Source organism: Pan troglodytes, chromosome X (genome assembly GCF_028858775.2).
Source record: "Pan troglodytes isolate AG18354 chromosome X, NHGRI_mPanTro3-v2.0_pri, whole genome shotgun sequence".
Taxonomy (NCBI): Eukaryota; Metazoa; Chordata; class Mammalia; order Primates; family Hominidae; genus Pan; species Pan troglodytes.
Window position 1 is genome coordinate 134,246,233 of NC_072421.2, and position 15,804 is coordinate 134,262,036.

At 41.1% G+C, this 15,804-nt stretch overlaps 1 pseudogene; it reads right to left on the reverse strand.

Annotated features, from left to right (window-relative positions):
* LOC134809351 (GTP-binding nuclear protein Ran-like) lies at nucleotides 1–7,810 on the reverse strand (annotated as a pseudogene).
* Between the last annotated feature and the right edge of the window lie 7,994 nt (nucleotides 7,811–15,804).

The following is a 15,804-nucleotide window of genomic DNA, read 5'->3' on the forward strand; positions in this document are numbered from 1 at the left end:
AGCATCCCACAGATGGAGCACATGTTGCCCTTAGCTAGATAATAAAGCGGCACACACAGCGCACCACTTGACATCACAGAACAGCTGCCTATAAAACTAGACTTTTGACACTGGGCTCCAGCTTCATTCTCACAGGTCATCATCCTCATCTGGGAGAGCAGTTGTCTAAGCAACCTCTAAATCATGCTCATACTAAACTGCCAAATTTGGGTCCATGACAACCTCTGGTGAGGCAAGAGCAGGCATGGCAACAAATTCCAAGTTAGGGTCTCCAATGAGCTGTCTAGCAAGCCAGAGGAAGGGCTTTTCAAAGTTGTAGTTACTTTTTGGCATTTATGGCAGAAATGTCATAATACTGAAGATTCTTCTTTCAGTAGAAGACAGTAGATTTCTCCTTCACTTTCCCATACTTAATATCCATTTTGTTGCCATACAACATGAGGATGTTTTCACATATTCATACCAGATCTCTATGCCAGTTAGGCACATTCTTGTAAATAACTCAAGATGTTACATCAAACATTATAACGGCACACTGGGCTTGAATATAATAGCCATTTCTCAGTATACCAAATTTCTCCTGGCCAGCTGTATCTCATACAGTGAACTTAATAGATCCTCTGTTGGTGTGGAACACAAGGTGATAAACCTCAGCACCTAAGGTGGCTACACACTTCTCAAATTCACTGGTCAAATGACATTTCATGAATGCAGTTTTTCCAGTACCACCATCACCAACCAATACCAATTTGAACTGGACTTGGGGCTGTCCTTGGGCAGCCACCATTATGTTCCTTCCAGAAGTGTCTCTGTGCTTATCCAGCTGAGGCTGAAAAGATGGCAGAAGCCCAGAGTCTTGATTAGCAATGAAAAAATGTTTTAGTCATACATTAATTTTATAAAGTGTTGTGATGTCTTTATTGCTTGTACTTTCAAATGATTAACTATGGAGCATTATTTTGTAGTTCCTCATGAAGTCTTGCCCAATCCAGGCCTATAGAGTAGCTTAACTCAGGACCCTGCTAATTTCAAATTTTAATTAACAGTTTTTCTTTGATGCCCCAATAAGTTTCTCCTGAGTTTCCATCAATTACGTGAGTAACATCACATTTACATGGTAATTTAGGCCGTTCAGTGATTGCTCCACTTCCTAAATAATTTTAAGATGAGAAGTAGGAAGAAATCCATGGCCATCATCTAGTTAAAAGTCTTACGAGGCACTGATTTTAGAGTACGGATTGAACTTCTAGTGTTTAATGTGCACAACTTTAATTTGCTTTGTGTTTGGTTTTTGGTTTTTTGTTCGTGTTTTTTTGTTTGTTTGTTTGTTTTGTCTTTTTTTTGAGACAAGTTCTCACTCTGTCGCCCAGGCTGGAGTGCAGTGGCATGATCATAGCTCACTGAAACCTCAAACTCCTGGGTTCAAGCAATTCTCCCACCTCAACCTCCCAAGTAGCTGGGACTATAGGCACACACCACCACACCCAGCTAATTTTTGTATTTTTGTAGGGATGAGGCCTCGCTGTGTTGCCCAGGCTGGTCTTAAACTCCTGGGCTCAAGCGATCCACCTGCCTTGGCCTCCCAAAGGGCTGGCATTACAGGTGTGAGCCACCATGTCCAGCCAACTTTAGTGTTTTAAGCCTTAAGGAAAAATCCATCTTATGGGCCATTTTTTCCATTGGTCTAAATAGTTATATAATTAAAGCAGTCAGCTAAATCTCTATAAATAACAGGCATCCACCTTTGTTTATCCACCCATACTGGAGAAAACCTGCCTCCCAATGTTAGTAGTGACACTATATCTGTCTTTTGTAGTTGCTAGTAATCTGTAGGTACCAGATTTCTGTTCATCTGTTAATTAGATATTTTTCTTTTCTATGTCATTCTTTCAATCAAGCCAGTTGATAAAACATTTTTGTGTTAAAGTTAGAACTTGAGTACCTGGATGCATACTAATTACTTTGTTATTATCAAAAATTACTAATGAGGATGATCTCACTTGTACTCGGCCAGTAATCCAGAGCATATCCACAATGGGAGTACAATTTAGAGCTCATTGGAAATACGTGTTTGGAGGAACCATTACTGGGAATGCAGAAATTTGGTGTAATAATGTTTGCTTTCCAATAAATGTGATTCTTTATTGTGGTGATTCAAATAACCTCTGTCTGAGTAGTACTATGAGAATAGCGATCAATTTTTTAGAACACATCTTTTTGAGGCAAGAGAATCATTAGAATCTGGGAGGCAGAGGTTGCAGTGACCGAGATCACGCTATTGCACTCCAACACTCCAGTCTGGGGGACAGAGTGATACCGAGTCTCAAAAAAATTTTTTTTAAAATAAAGAATACCTCTTTTCAGTTGAGTTCAGTACCAATATCCATTACTCTAGTGAAGTTCTTTGTGGGAACAACTGTCTAGTCCTCCTGCGGTGCTGGTTTCACATAGAAAGCATGAATCCAGCTATGGTTCTCCTTCACTTTGATAGCAGTATGAGTGATCAGCAGCACCTGAAAGGGTCTCTCCCAATAGAGTGACAACCTGTCTTTCCTTTGAAATACCTTTATGTGGATGAAGTCTCCTATTCTATAAGGGTGGCAGACTGACTCAGGCAAGTCCTTATGACTGTAAGTCTCAGGGTTTCTAGGGAAAAGAGAAGGCCTTTTAACTATTGAACATGATTATGACAGGATTCAGTTAAATTGGGAACAGAACATGGTCTCAGACCCAAGTTCATAGGCCTGCCAACCATAAGTTCAAAGGGAGAGATACTATGCTTGCTTGCAGGGGTCACTCTAATTTTTGATAAGGTTAGTGGCAAAGCTCTAAGCCACTTTAACATGTTAGATTACTAAATCTTGGCCAAATAGCTTTTTAGAGTTTGATTTATTCACTCTACTTGTCCAAAGGACTGAGGCTTATAGGAATCTGCACACATTTGGCATAATTCCTGGGCAACAGTAGAAGTAAAATGACTTCCTCTGTCCTAGTCAATGTGCTCTGGTATCCCAGAAGTGGAAATTGTGAGTTTTAAGAGAACCTTTACCACTGTCTGAACAACAGCTTTTTATTTTTATTTTAAGTTCTGGGATACATATGCAGAACGTGCAGGTTTGTTACATAGGTATACACGTGCCATGGTGGTTTGCTGCACCTATCAACCCATCATCTAGGTTTTAAGCCCTGAATGCATTAGGTATTTGTCCTAATGCTCTCTCTCCCCTTGCCCCCCACCCCCCAACAGATCCCACTGTGTGATGTTCCCCTCCCTGTGTCCATGTGTTCTCATTGTTCAACTCCCACTTATGAGTGAGAACATGCAGTGTTTGGTTTTCTGTTCCAAACATCAGCTTTTTAAATTTTATTTGATTGTGGTAAGAACATTTAACAAGAGATCTACCCTCTTAACAAATTTTTGAGAGTACAATATAGTATTACTGGTTATAGGCACAATGTTGTACGGTAGACCTTTAGAGTTTATTCATCTTGCTTAACTGAAGATCAGCTTTTGAAGACAGAAAGATTTCAGGCCATCCAAATGTCACACATACCACAACTAGACAATATCTCTTACCGAAATCTAACTGCCTCCACGTTCCTGGTAAAGCTGGTTAGACAGAACTTCCTGTGCTTATATTTGGAGTGGCCCGTAAACAATAGCACATCAATAGCATACATTACATAGCATAACTCTTTAATATGTTGTGAATAATTTTATCTTTTTGGTAGGCCTAGTAGGGGTCTAATGCCTTTAAAATTCCTCTTTTGTTCAGATAATTTTGTCAATGACGCAACACCACTAACCAAGCAAATTGGGACTGAAGTATAGGAATTACTGTTGGGTAATTCCCACAGTCCAATCAAATTTCTTTTAGCTCCTTTTTCAATTCATTTGCTCATTTATTTTTGTGAAGCACATTTTAAAAAATGAACAAAAGCTTCTTGTTGTATTAAAAATAGAGCTTCTAAGTTTGGAGCCAGCCATGTTTTAGAAGCAGCTTTTGGCAGGGCACAGTGGCTCACGTCTATAATCCCAGCACTTTGGGAGGCTGAGACAGGCGGATCACCTGAGGTCAGGAGTTCGAGACCAGCCTGGCCAACATGGCGAAACCCTGTCTCTACTAAAAATACAAAAATTAGCTGGGTGTGATGGCACATGCCTGTAGTCCCAGCTACTCAGAAGGCTGAGGCAGAAGAATCGCCTGAACCCAGGAGGCGGAGGTTGCAGTGAGCCAAGATCGTGTCATTGCACTCTAGCCTGGGTGTCACAGAGAGACTTCATCTAAAAAATAAAAATAAATAATAAATAATAGCAGCTTTTACAGCTCTATCAGCAAAATGAATTACTGGTATCTGAGAAAGCAGGTGCAAAGTCCCTAACAAATCAGCTATCAACTTTCCATGTGATTTTTTTAGTTGTTATTGAAGTCAAAAATCCTCTGTTTAAAAAAAGTTATCGTTGCATGACAGACATCAAACATATATTTATTATGTATATATTTTTATGTTTATTTTTAGTCCAGAACTAAGAATTGCAGTTCTACTAACTGGTATTAACTCATCTGCTTATGCAGACTTAATTGCAGATAAAGCATAAGCTTCCGAAGCTGCGTGATAAGTCACTGCAGCTAGGAAGCTTTTTGAGTGGCCACTTTCAGCCATACTACATTACCAATTGATAAACATTATTATATCATCATTTTGAACAGGAATATTACATAAATCACGTCAGATTTTTCAAACTTTGGACATTTCAAAGCTAAGAGAGAGGCTATCCCCAATTTCCCTTGTTCAAAAGTCTCTTCAGATTCTAGGGACCAAACGAGAAGATCTGAAGGATTATCATGTAGTTGCTCCATCAGAGGTTTTGCCCACTCTGCAAAACCTGGAATCTACTCTCTTTGGTACTGCATTAGTACCAAAACTGTGTCTAAGTCCATTTGGGCTGTTATAACAAAATGCCATAAACTGGGTAGCTTACAAACAACAGGCATTTATTAATCACTTTTTGGGAGGCTAGAAAGTACAAGATCAAGATGCTGGCAAATTCAGTGTCTGGTAAGGATTCACTTCCTCATAGATGGTGCCTTCTGGTTGCATCCTCACATGGTGGAAGGAGCCAGGAAGCTCTCTGAGGCCTCTTTTATAATGGCATTCATCCCATTCATTAGGGCAACACCCCGATCACCTCCAAAGGCCCCATTTCTAATACCATCACATTGGAGATTAGAGTTCAACATACGAATTGGGGAGAGAATGGGACATAAACATTCTAACCATAGCACTACATTTGGCTGTTAGATCTGCAAAATGAGATGACCCCTAGATTATACCACTCTAAGGCCCACAGCTGAACACAGATGCCTTAAATAGTTTACTCAGAAAAGCAATGTTGCAATTTATCTAGTGAGGCCTTATGCCCTTGTGAAGCAAAGAATTGTAACAAAGCCAAAGTGTTAGTTTTGCATTGCTCTTTAGTTTCTGAGGCTACCAGCAAAATCACCTATATTTTGAAAAATTATAGATCCTTCTGGTGAAACAAATTTATCTAAGTGTTTCTGTAAATGACTAGAGAAAACATTAGGGGAGTCTCAAAACCCTTGAGGAATTGTCTGCTATAAGTATCAGACTCCTTTATGAGCAAGTAAGAATTTAGACTTGTCCACTTATAAGAAAAGAAAGAGGGGGAAGGAAAAAAATAAGGAAGGAAAAAAGGGAAGGAGGAAAGGAGGGAAGGAAGGAAAGAAGGGAAGAAGGGAGGAAGGGAGGAAGAGAGGAAGGGAGGGAGGAAGGGAGAGAGGAAGGGAGGGCAGAACATAGAACATAGAACAACAAAAAATTTTTTTTCAGACAATGATACTGAGATCAGAATAGTTGCAGGATTAGAAACTACAGGTGTTAATGGACAACAAATTAATTTACTTCTCTAAAATCAGTACAAATCTATATAGAGCTTACCCATCTTTATGAAATTTACCTTTCTTCTTTACTGGAAATGTGGGATTACTACAGGGTAAGTGCCCCTTTTTAATTATCCTTTTTCTTTCTTTCTTTTTTTTTTTTTTTTTTTAGAGACAGGGTCTCACTCTGTTACCCAGGCTTGAGTGCAGTGGTGTGATCACGGCTCACTGTAACCTCAAACTCCAGGATTCAGGTGATCCTCCCATCTCAGCCTCCCAAGTAGCTAGGACCACAGGCACCTGCCATCACATCCAGCTAATTTTTGTTTAATTTTTTGTAGAGATGAGGTCTCACTATGTTGCCCAGACTGGTCTCAAACTCCTAACCTCAACTGATCCTCCTAACTTGGCCTTCCAAAGCATGGGGATTACATGTTTTTCTAATTCTTTTATAACTGGTTTTATTATGTTTAATTGAGCTCTCAAAAAAGGATATTGTTGACACATGGCCATGGCTCATCTTTTTGGTAAGCTATTTTTTATATCTCAAATTAATCCGGTATTGTCATTCCCTTTGATTAAATGCTCCTTCAAGTCTTTTGCTTACTTTTAAATTCAGTTGTCTGATTATTATTATCATTATTATGATTGAGTTGTAAGAGTTCTCAATGTATTCTGGATACAAGTCCTTTATCAGATATATGATTTGCAAATATTTTCTCCCAGTCTGTGGCTTGTCTTCTCATTTCCTCAATGGAATAATTTGAAATGCAAATTTTTTTCATTTTTTATGAAGTTCAGTTTATTCATTTTTTTCTATTATGGGTCATGCTTTTGGTGTTGTATCTAAGAATCTTTGCCTAACCCAAGGTCATGAATATTTTCTCCTATGTTTTATTCTAAAAGATTTATAGTTTTTTACTTCACATTTAAGTGACTTGTTTGAGCTTGTGGGGACTTTTCCAGCACAGTATGAGACTGCCACTCTCTGCCATACCTCTTTTCTTTCAGAAGTATATAGTATCCAAATCAGATGCCTTTTCCCAAAAGGCTCCACAGACACTTCATCCACAGTACAGAATATAGTAGCTATTAAGTTGCACAGCAGGCCTCTCACCAGTAGGTTTATAGGAGATTCAGGAGAAATGAAGAACACATGTTCCTCAGTCAAAGGACCTATCTCTATGGGAATTACAGAGGAAAGGGGACAAGTAGAAGGCTGACCCAAAATATCCATAACCTGAATTAACCTGTCACCAGATGGGAAAAGTTACTGACACATTACAGTCCACTAGTTCTCACCTTTGTGATTCCCTTAATTTGTCAATTTTGAACCACTTGCCAAGTATTTCCTAGCTGAAAGTTTTGTTCTAGGCTCTCCTAATTCTCTTATCTTTGCAGTCTCTGCATCATCCAGAGTGTCCTTCTGCAATCCCTCTTCCAACACCCTGGATTCTTGCAATAACAACATACAGCCTCCCATCTTTCTTTCTTCCCCTTCTGGATTGGTCATTGTAGGATTATTCCCTTCAGTAAAGAGTTCTAACTAAGCAGAGAACACAGCAAACTTTAATCTCTTCTTTTCTTTTTTTGTTCTTAGATTATCCCAAAACTGAGTAGCTGCTGCTAAGATTTGGGTAATAGTTTGCCTTTGCCATCCTACTACCTTTTCCTTAACTTGGGTTTGGATAGTCAGTGAGAGAGCTAAAATAAAGGTGGTTAGAGCCAGAGGGCAATTTTTATATGACCTTGGATCCATGCCAATAAACTTTTAGAATGCCTGAAGAAGTCACTGATGGAAATCAATGAGGTACTCACCTGTCTTATGAGTAAACAGCTGCAATATCTTCCAGTTTCTCTTTACAAGAAAGGTTTCAAGGAACCTCTATCCTCAGATTATCCATATTTGTGAGGGATGGTGGATAGTCAGCTTCTCTTGACCACCACACCCCTGATGCGGTAATCTTCTGGACACTAACATCCTTGCTCCATCAAAGGATCAAAGTCTGCTCATTGCAAAATTCCATGCAGTAGCTGGTGCACATCTCCACACATGGAGCTGTAAACTGAAAACATGCTGCATAGTAGTACTGCAAATTTCTGGGGCACAGGGAAGAGAAGCCTTTAAATGAGTGAGAAAAGGATCTGAACCACCCAAGAGTCCTGGGTAGCTACTCAATGGCATCAGTTTTGCTGGCTATCCAAATAGGAAGGTCTGGTTTTCCTCACATTGAGACAATAAAAATGTAAATTACACAACACTTCAGTTCCAGTTTTGACATTCATAAGTTTAATACCTTGGTTGCCTGTCTTTTTCCAAGTGACAAGTGCAGCTACTCTCCATTCTGTTGCCTCATGGGAACACAGTCTGTCTTAGCCAATTTTTTGTTGCTATAATTGAATACCACAGACTGAGTAATCTATAAAGAAGAGAGGTTTATTTCTGGAGGCTGGCAAGTACAATATCAAGGTGCCAGCATCTGGTGAGGGCCTTCTTGCTGTGACATAACGTGCTAGAAGGTATCACATGGCAAGAGAGTAAGAGCATGTCAGTTCAGGTCTCTCTTCCTCTTCTTATAAAGCCACCCGTCCCATCATGGGGGCCCCACCCTAATGAAATTATCTAATCCTAACTACCTCCCAAAGGCCCCACCTCCAAATACTATCAAATATGAATTTGGGGATTAAGTTTCCAACACATGAAATTTGGAGGACACATTCAAACCAAAGCAGTCTTTTATCCAAGTTCTCAATCATCCCATGATCCTGTCTCTTTATTATTTCTGCCTTTCTAGTTGTGTGTTGTGTGGTGTGTAGATGATAAGACCTCCTGGAGGTGGAATCTGGTCTAAAACATAAAGTAGACTCAGAGCTAGGCCACCAGGCACACAAACTTGTATCCTCAAATACAGCAGGTAGCGGTAGAAAGTTGTACCTTCATCTCCCTTTACAGGGAAATCTATTCATGAAGGGAGCCACCTCTCTAAAAGATCATCACCTCCCCCTTGCCTGGGAGCCACTACAGTCAGTTAGAAGCAAAGAAGCATAAGGACATGCAGGGGAAGCAGAGGGAGCAGGAACAGCAGAGAAAGGAGGAGAAGGTTTCCATGAAAGAGAAAGTGCCTTTAATTTTTGCATTTCCCCTCTTTTTTCTTTTCATCTGGCTATCCAAATCTTTCTTTTTTTTTTTTTTTTGGATGGAGTTTCGCTCTTGTTGCCCAAGCTGGAGTGCAATGGCGCTATCTCGGCTCACCACGAGCTACAGGCCTGCGCCACCATGCCTGGCTAATTTTGTATTTTTAGTAGAGACGGGGTTTCTCCATGTTGGTCAGGCTGGTCTCGAACTCCCACCCTCAGGTGAACTGCCTGCCTGGGCCTCACAAAGTGCTGGGATTACAGGCGTGAGCCACCATGTCCAGCCTATCTGAATCTTTTAAGCTAGTCAAGTAAAACAGTGGGAGTGGAGAAGACACAAAGAAATAACCAGTTGTGATCAATTAGTTGTAAACACCACTGTACTTTGACCAGCCCTAAATCATTTTTAACTCTCCTCTTAGAACAATATTTATCCCATAACACCAGGAACTCATTCATTCAGGATGAAACCCCTCCAAGGATGTGTTAATCTATCCAAATCAAAAGACCCATCCTCCCACCACTACAGAACTGGATTCTCATGTGCATAACCATCACAAATGTGACAGAGAGATATTAACTATTTGAGAGAGAGACTTGAAGGCAACATTCCTGTCTTCCCATATTTTCCAACCATATGATGACCCTGATTGAATTTTAGAGTCTACATTACCCATGTTTATTTAATAGTAACATATTGAATTTGGACAGGTTGGATTGTCTAGGTAGTAGTCCCAAAAAAGAGAGCGCTAGAGGGAAGACTTTTTATAATTCCGAGTCTCCTACCTGATTGTTTTATGGTTACAGACTGTCAGTTGTCTGCTCATGTCAGGAGCTACCGTATATTTCCATGTTCTCATCACCAAAATTGTTGGGGAAATATAATTAAAAACAAAATCTTCTCCTAACCCAGAATTCCTCTCCACAATGGTAGTAGAGAAAGAACGTTTTATTATTGAGTCAGCATTAAATCAGAGCATGATGCACATTCCAAGTAACTCACTAAGAGATTGCAAAAACAGAAAGGAATCTCACCCCCTAATATAGCCAAGCAGATACCATTATTTACATGTTTTCAAGTAAATAAATAATGACCAGTCCTCAAGTAAGAAGACTTGGCAGCATATTTTGTCACACATATTTCACCCAAACTTTACCTAGTAATTGAGGTGACCATCTGTGCTAGTTAATTGGTTTTATCTAGAGGAAAAAAATTATCATATCTTTATAACAGGAAATAGTTTTGCAATTTGGAGCAAGGTGCCCACCAAAGTTAGGTTTCTACACTCCCACAAAAACTGGGAGATGGGGTGCTACCTCATTTGATGTTTACATTTTTAAAAAATGGCTCCCAGGTCCTTGAGAAAGACATTTCTGGGTCATGAAGCTGATAAAAGGTCTATGTAGTCTTCAGAAGTCTTCATTGAAATTTCAATGAAATATATATACATATACGAAGAAAATATAGTTGACCCTTGAACAATGTGGGGGCTAGAGGCGCTCCCTGTGCAGTTGAAAATCTGCATATAACTTTTGACTCTTCAAAAACGTAATCACTAATAGCCTACTGTTGACCAGAAGCCTTACTGATAACTCAGTCGATTAACACATATTTTGTATGCCAAATGTATTATATACTATATTCTTACAACAAAGCAAGCTGGAGAAAAGAAAATGTTATGAAGAAAATCATGATAAAAAATGTATTTGCTATTGATTAAGTGGATCATCATAAAAGTCTTTGGCCAGGCACGGTGGCTCATGCCTGTGATCCTAGCACTTTGGGAGGCCGAGGCAGGTGGATCACCTGAGGTCAGGAGTTCAAAACTAGCCTGGCCAACATGGCGAAAACCCGTCTCTACTAAAAATACAAAAATTAGCTGGGCGTAGTGGAGCGTGCCCGTAATCCCAGCTACTTGGGAGGCTGAGGAAAGAGAATCGCTTGAACCAGGAGGTGGAGGTTACAGTAAGCCGAGATCGTGCCTCTGCACTCCAGCCTGTGCAACAGGATCGAGACTCCATCTCAAAAATAAATAAATAAATGAAATAAAATAAAAGTCTTTGTCCTCGTCTTCAGGTTGAGTAGGCTGAAGAGGAGAGGTTGGTCTTGCTGTCTCGGGGTGGCTGAGGTGGAAGAGGTGGAAGGGTAGTCAGGAGACACAGGCACACTTAGTGTAACTTTATGGAGATTAAATACGTGGTAATTTCTGTCTTTTTTGCTATTTAATTTCTCTAAAAATGTGCCTATACAGTACCAATTCTTCCACAGTTTGCTTTAGTTTCAGTGCATGCATTGTAGAAGGGTACATGTCATAAAAGAAATCAAGAGCAATCTTGAATAATCAGAACCCTTCTGCTAAATTGCCTAATGTCAATGTGTTTTCTCGCACCGCTTCTTCTACATCTTCTTCTTCATTGTCTGGCACAGGTTCAGAAACGCTCATCTCTATCAGGTTGTCTTCTGTTCATTCCTCTGGTGTGGTGCTGATTAGCTCTTTAATTTCTCCAAGATCCATATCTTGAAACCCTTCCCCCCACCCACCACCACCTTTTTTTCCACCTCCACAATCTCTTCCATGATTTCCTTGATTGGCTCTGTTGTAAATCCTGTGAAGTCATACACACCTGGACACAGTTTTCTCCAGCAGGAATTTATTGTTTTGGGCTTGATGGTTTTCATGGCTTTTTCCATAACAACGATGGCTTCTTCAATGATGTAATCCTTCCAGACTTTCATGATGTTCTGTCTATCAGAGTTCTCTTCCATAGCACTGACAATCTTTTCCACAGTGTACCATGTGTAATGAGCCTTAAAGGTCCTTATGGCTACCTGATCTAGAGGCTGGATTAGAGACATTGTGTTTGAGAACAAGGAGACCAATTCAAAGCCTTTGGTGTTGAACTCATAGGGATCTGGATGGCCAGGGGCATCATTCAATAAAAGGCAGTCCCTTACTGGCAAGGTACTTCCTGACTTCAGGGACAGAGCATCTATGGAACCAATCCAGAAACAGGGTTCTTGTTGTCCAAGCCTTCTAGTTATACAACCGGAAGACTGGCAGCTGGTGTTTATGTTTTCTCTTCAAGGCTCAGGGGTTAGCTGTTTTATAGATAAGAGTAGTTCTTATCATAAAACCAACTGCATTTGCACAAAACAGTAGAATTAGCCTGTCCCTTCCTGCGAAAAATCTTGGTGCTTGCTTCTCTTCCTAACAAATGTCCTTTCTGGCATTCTTTTCCAGAATAGGGCACTTTAATCTGCATTAAAACCTGTTCAGGCAGATATCTTTTCTCCACGATGATTGTCTTAATGACATCTAGAAACTTGTCTGCTGCCTCTTGATCAGCAGAAGCTGCTTCTCCTGTTATCTTGACTTTTTTTTTTTTTTTTTTGAGATGCAGTCTTGCTCTGTCGCCCAAGCTGGAGTGCAGTGGCGTGATGTCAGCTCACTGCAACCACCTCCTGGGTTCAAGCAATTCTCCTGTCTCAGGCTCCTGAGTAGCTGGGATTACAGGCATACACTACCAGGCCCATCTAATTTTTGTATCTGTAGTAGAGATGGGGTTTCACCATGCTGGCCAGGCTGGTCTCAAACTCCTGGCCTCAAGTGATCCGCCTGCCTCAGCCTCCCAAAATGCTGGGATTACAGGCATGAGCCACCGTGCCTGGCCTATCTTGGCTTTTTTTTTTTTTTTTTTTTTTTTTTTTATGAGACAGAGTCTCGCTCTGTCACCCAGGCTGGAATGCAGTGACGAGATCTCGGCTCACTGCAACCTCCACCTCCCAAGTTCAACTTCAGCCTCCTGACTAACTGGGATTACAGGCATGCACCATCACGCATAGCTGATTTTTGTATTTTTAGTAAAGACAGGGTTTCGCCATGTTGGCCAGGCTGGTCTGAAACTCCTGACCTCAAGTGATCCACCCGCCTCAGCCTCCCAAAGTGCTGGGATTATAGGTGTGAGCCACTGCACCTGGCCAAAAGCTGCATTTTCAATACAACATAAAAAGGTATTTTGCAAAATGTTCAAGGTTTTCATACCTACTGGCACAGCTGCAGCAACAACTTCATTAATTTAATTTCCTTTTCTTTTTCATAATAGTCCTTACACTGGATTCATTTATCAGTGGTTACCACTGAAATGGTGGGCAACCAAATGTCGGGCGCGGTGGCTCACACCTGTAATCCCAGCACTTTGGGAGGCCAAGGCAGGCAGATCATGAGGTCAGGAGATCGAGACCATCCTGGCTAACACGGTGAAACACCATCTCTACTAAAAACACAAAAAATTAGCCAGGCGCGGTGGTGGGCACCTGTTGTCCCAGCTACTTGGGAGGCTGAAGCAGGAGAATGGCATGAACCCGGGAGGCGGAGCTTTCAGTGAGCCGAGATTGCGCCACTGCACTCCAGCCTGGGCGACAGAGCGAGTCTCTGTCTCAAAAAAGAAAAAGAAAAAGAAATGGTGGGCAACCACGGGTGCAAATCTCAATCTATGGTACATATCAAGCAATTCACCTTTTTTCTTCTAATGTCATGATTTTTATCTGCTTCTTAGGAGCACTTCCAGCATCACTAGTGGCACTTCATCCCATGGCGTTATTCAAGGTTTGTCCCACCATAGGTCCCACGGTGTTATTCAAGGTTGATGGTATTGCACTGAACACAATGAAAAACACATGAAAATTGCAAGAGATCACTTTTTATTGTGATATGCAATTTACTGGAGAGACAAACTACTCATGCAGAGATGATTAGTGTCCCATGCAGTTCTAAGCAGATGCCCACAACACCTGGGCTCACAACAATAGCAACAGGAGGTGGCTACAAAATTGTTACAGTAGTACAGTATATACTACAGTTAATTTTATGCAGTTATGATTTAACATTGCATCTCTACTGTTGTTTATATTTCTTTTGGACTGCAAATGTTGCTATATATGGTATATGTTTGTGTGTACATGTGAGATGCCACACTTTTAAACGACCAGATCTTGAGAGCACTCACTCACTATTGTGAGAACAGTACCAAGGGGATGGTACTAAACTATTCATGAGAAATTCAACTCGATAATCTAGTCCCCTGCCACAGGGCCCCATCTCCAACATTGGGGATAACAATTGAATGTGAGATTTGGTTGGGGACACAAATACAAACCATGTCACCAGGCTCAGGAGCAAATCATAAGAGAAGCTAAAATTCAGAGAAGGTTGAATTCCTCAGTTCCAGTGAGTCTCCTACACCAAAACCAGGGTCCCAGTAAAGAGTGGGACCCTAAGACTTGGAAGAGAGATTACTGAGTAGATGCATTTGGGAACCTTGAACCCCAAGATCCTCCAGAAACTTCTGGACATGCAGAAGTGCTGCAATCCTCCTTTTAGAGGACAGCAGTCCCCCACCGCACCCTGCCCCAATTGAAGATCATGAAAGGAACTCAAATGAGGCATTGTCTGGGACAATGCCTACCCTTCTCAGGATCTGCCCCCTCCCTTCCCAGCAATTAGAACAATAACTATGGTCAAATTTCAACATGGGATAACGGGAGAAGTGCTTGACCTGCTGAGGGAGGAGAGGAATTATACACAAAAAGAGAGTCATTATATACACAAAAGGAGCTGCAGAACTTGGCTGACGTTTACCAGCAAAAACTGGAAGAGTATATCTGAGGATGCTGGATCTACAGGACAGATTACAAAACTGAATAGAGAAAAGTGTGTTAATATGGAGGTACTCTCCTGTGACACAGGATTCAGCACACTGGCAAGTGCCCCAGAGGCCAGTTTTGAAATGGTTTTAGGAAGGTAGAATAAAGCAGTCGTCCACACTAAATGAAGCATCAATACTAGAACTTAGTGGTAGACTATAGAGGAATAGATCAAAAAGCTTAGAGAAGTGAACATGTTAGGATGGATTTATTACATGAGAGAAGAAGACCGACCAGTTGACTATGTTCATTGGAGGGGCCCAGAGTATAGTTCACTTACCAAAACAATAAGGAATGTGATAGTGAAGGGACACCAGCATTATTGAAAAGCTTCAGCCGGGCGCGGTGGCTCACGCCTGTAATCCCAGCACTTTGGAAGGCCAAGGAGGGCAGATTATTTGAAGTCAGGAGTTGGAGACCAGCCTGGCCAACATGGTGAAACCCTGTCTCTACAACAAATAGAAAAATTAGCCGGGCATGGTGGCACATGCCTATAGTCCCAGCTACTTGTGAGGCTGAGGCAGGAGAATCACTTGAATCTGGGAGGCAGAGGTTGCAGGGAGCTGAGATTGCACCACTGCACTCCAGCCTGGGCAACAGTGAGATGCCGTCATAAATAAATAAATAAATAAATAAATAAATAAATAAATAAATAAAAGCTTCATAGTCGGCTGGGCATGGTGACTCATGCTTGTAATCCCAGCATTTTGAGAGGCCAAGATGGGTGGATCCTTTGAGCCCAGGAGTTCAAGACCAGCCTGGGAAACATAGGGAGATCCCATCTCTACAAAAAGAAGAAAAAAAGAAAAAAGAAAAAAAAAAGAAAAGCTCCATAGTAGTAGCTGTCCTCTGTAAACCAGGGCTGATGATAGGAGATGCTCATACAGAACTGGGCTCCCTAGTGCTAATAGAGGTGATAGGATTCTGAAATAGGGGAAACTAGGTGACAACACTTAACCGTCAAAAGTGAATTGGTTATAAGTATAGGCAGCAAGGTTGGAATGACACCAAGGGATGCCTCCTGACTCACAGGGATTTAATGAGATGGCCCACAGAACATTG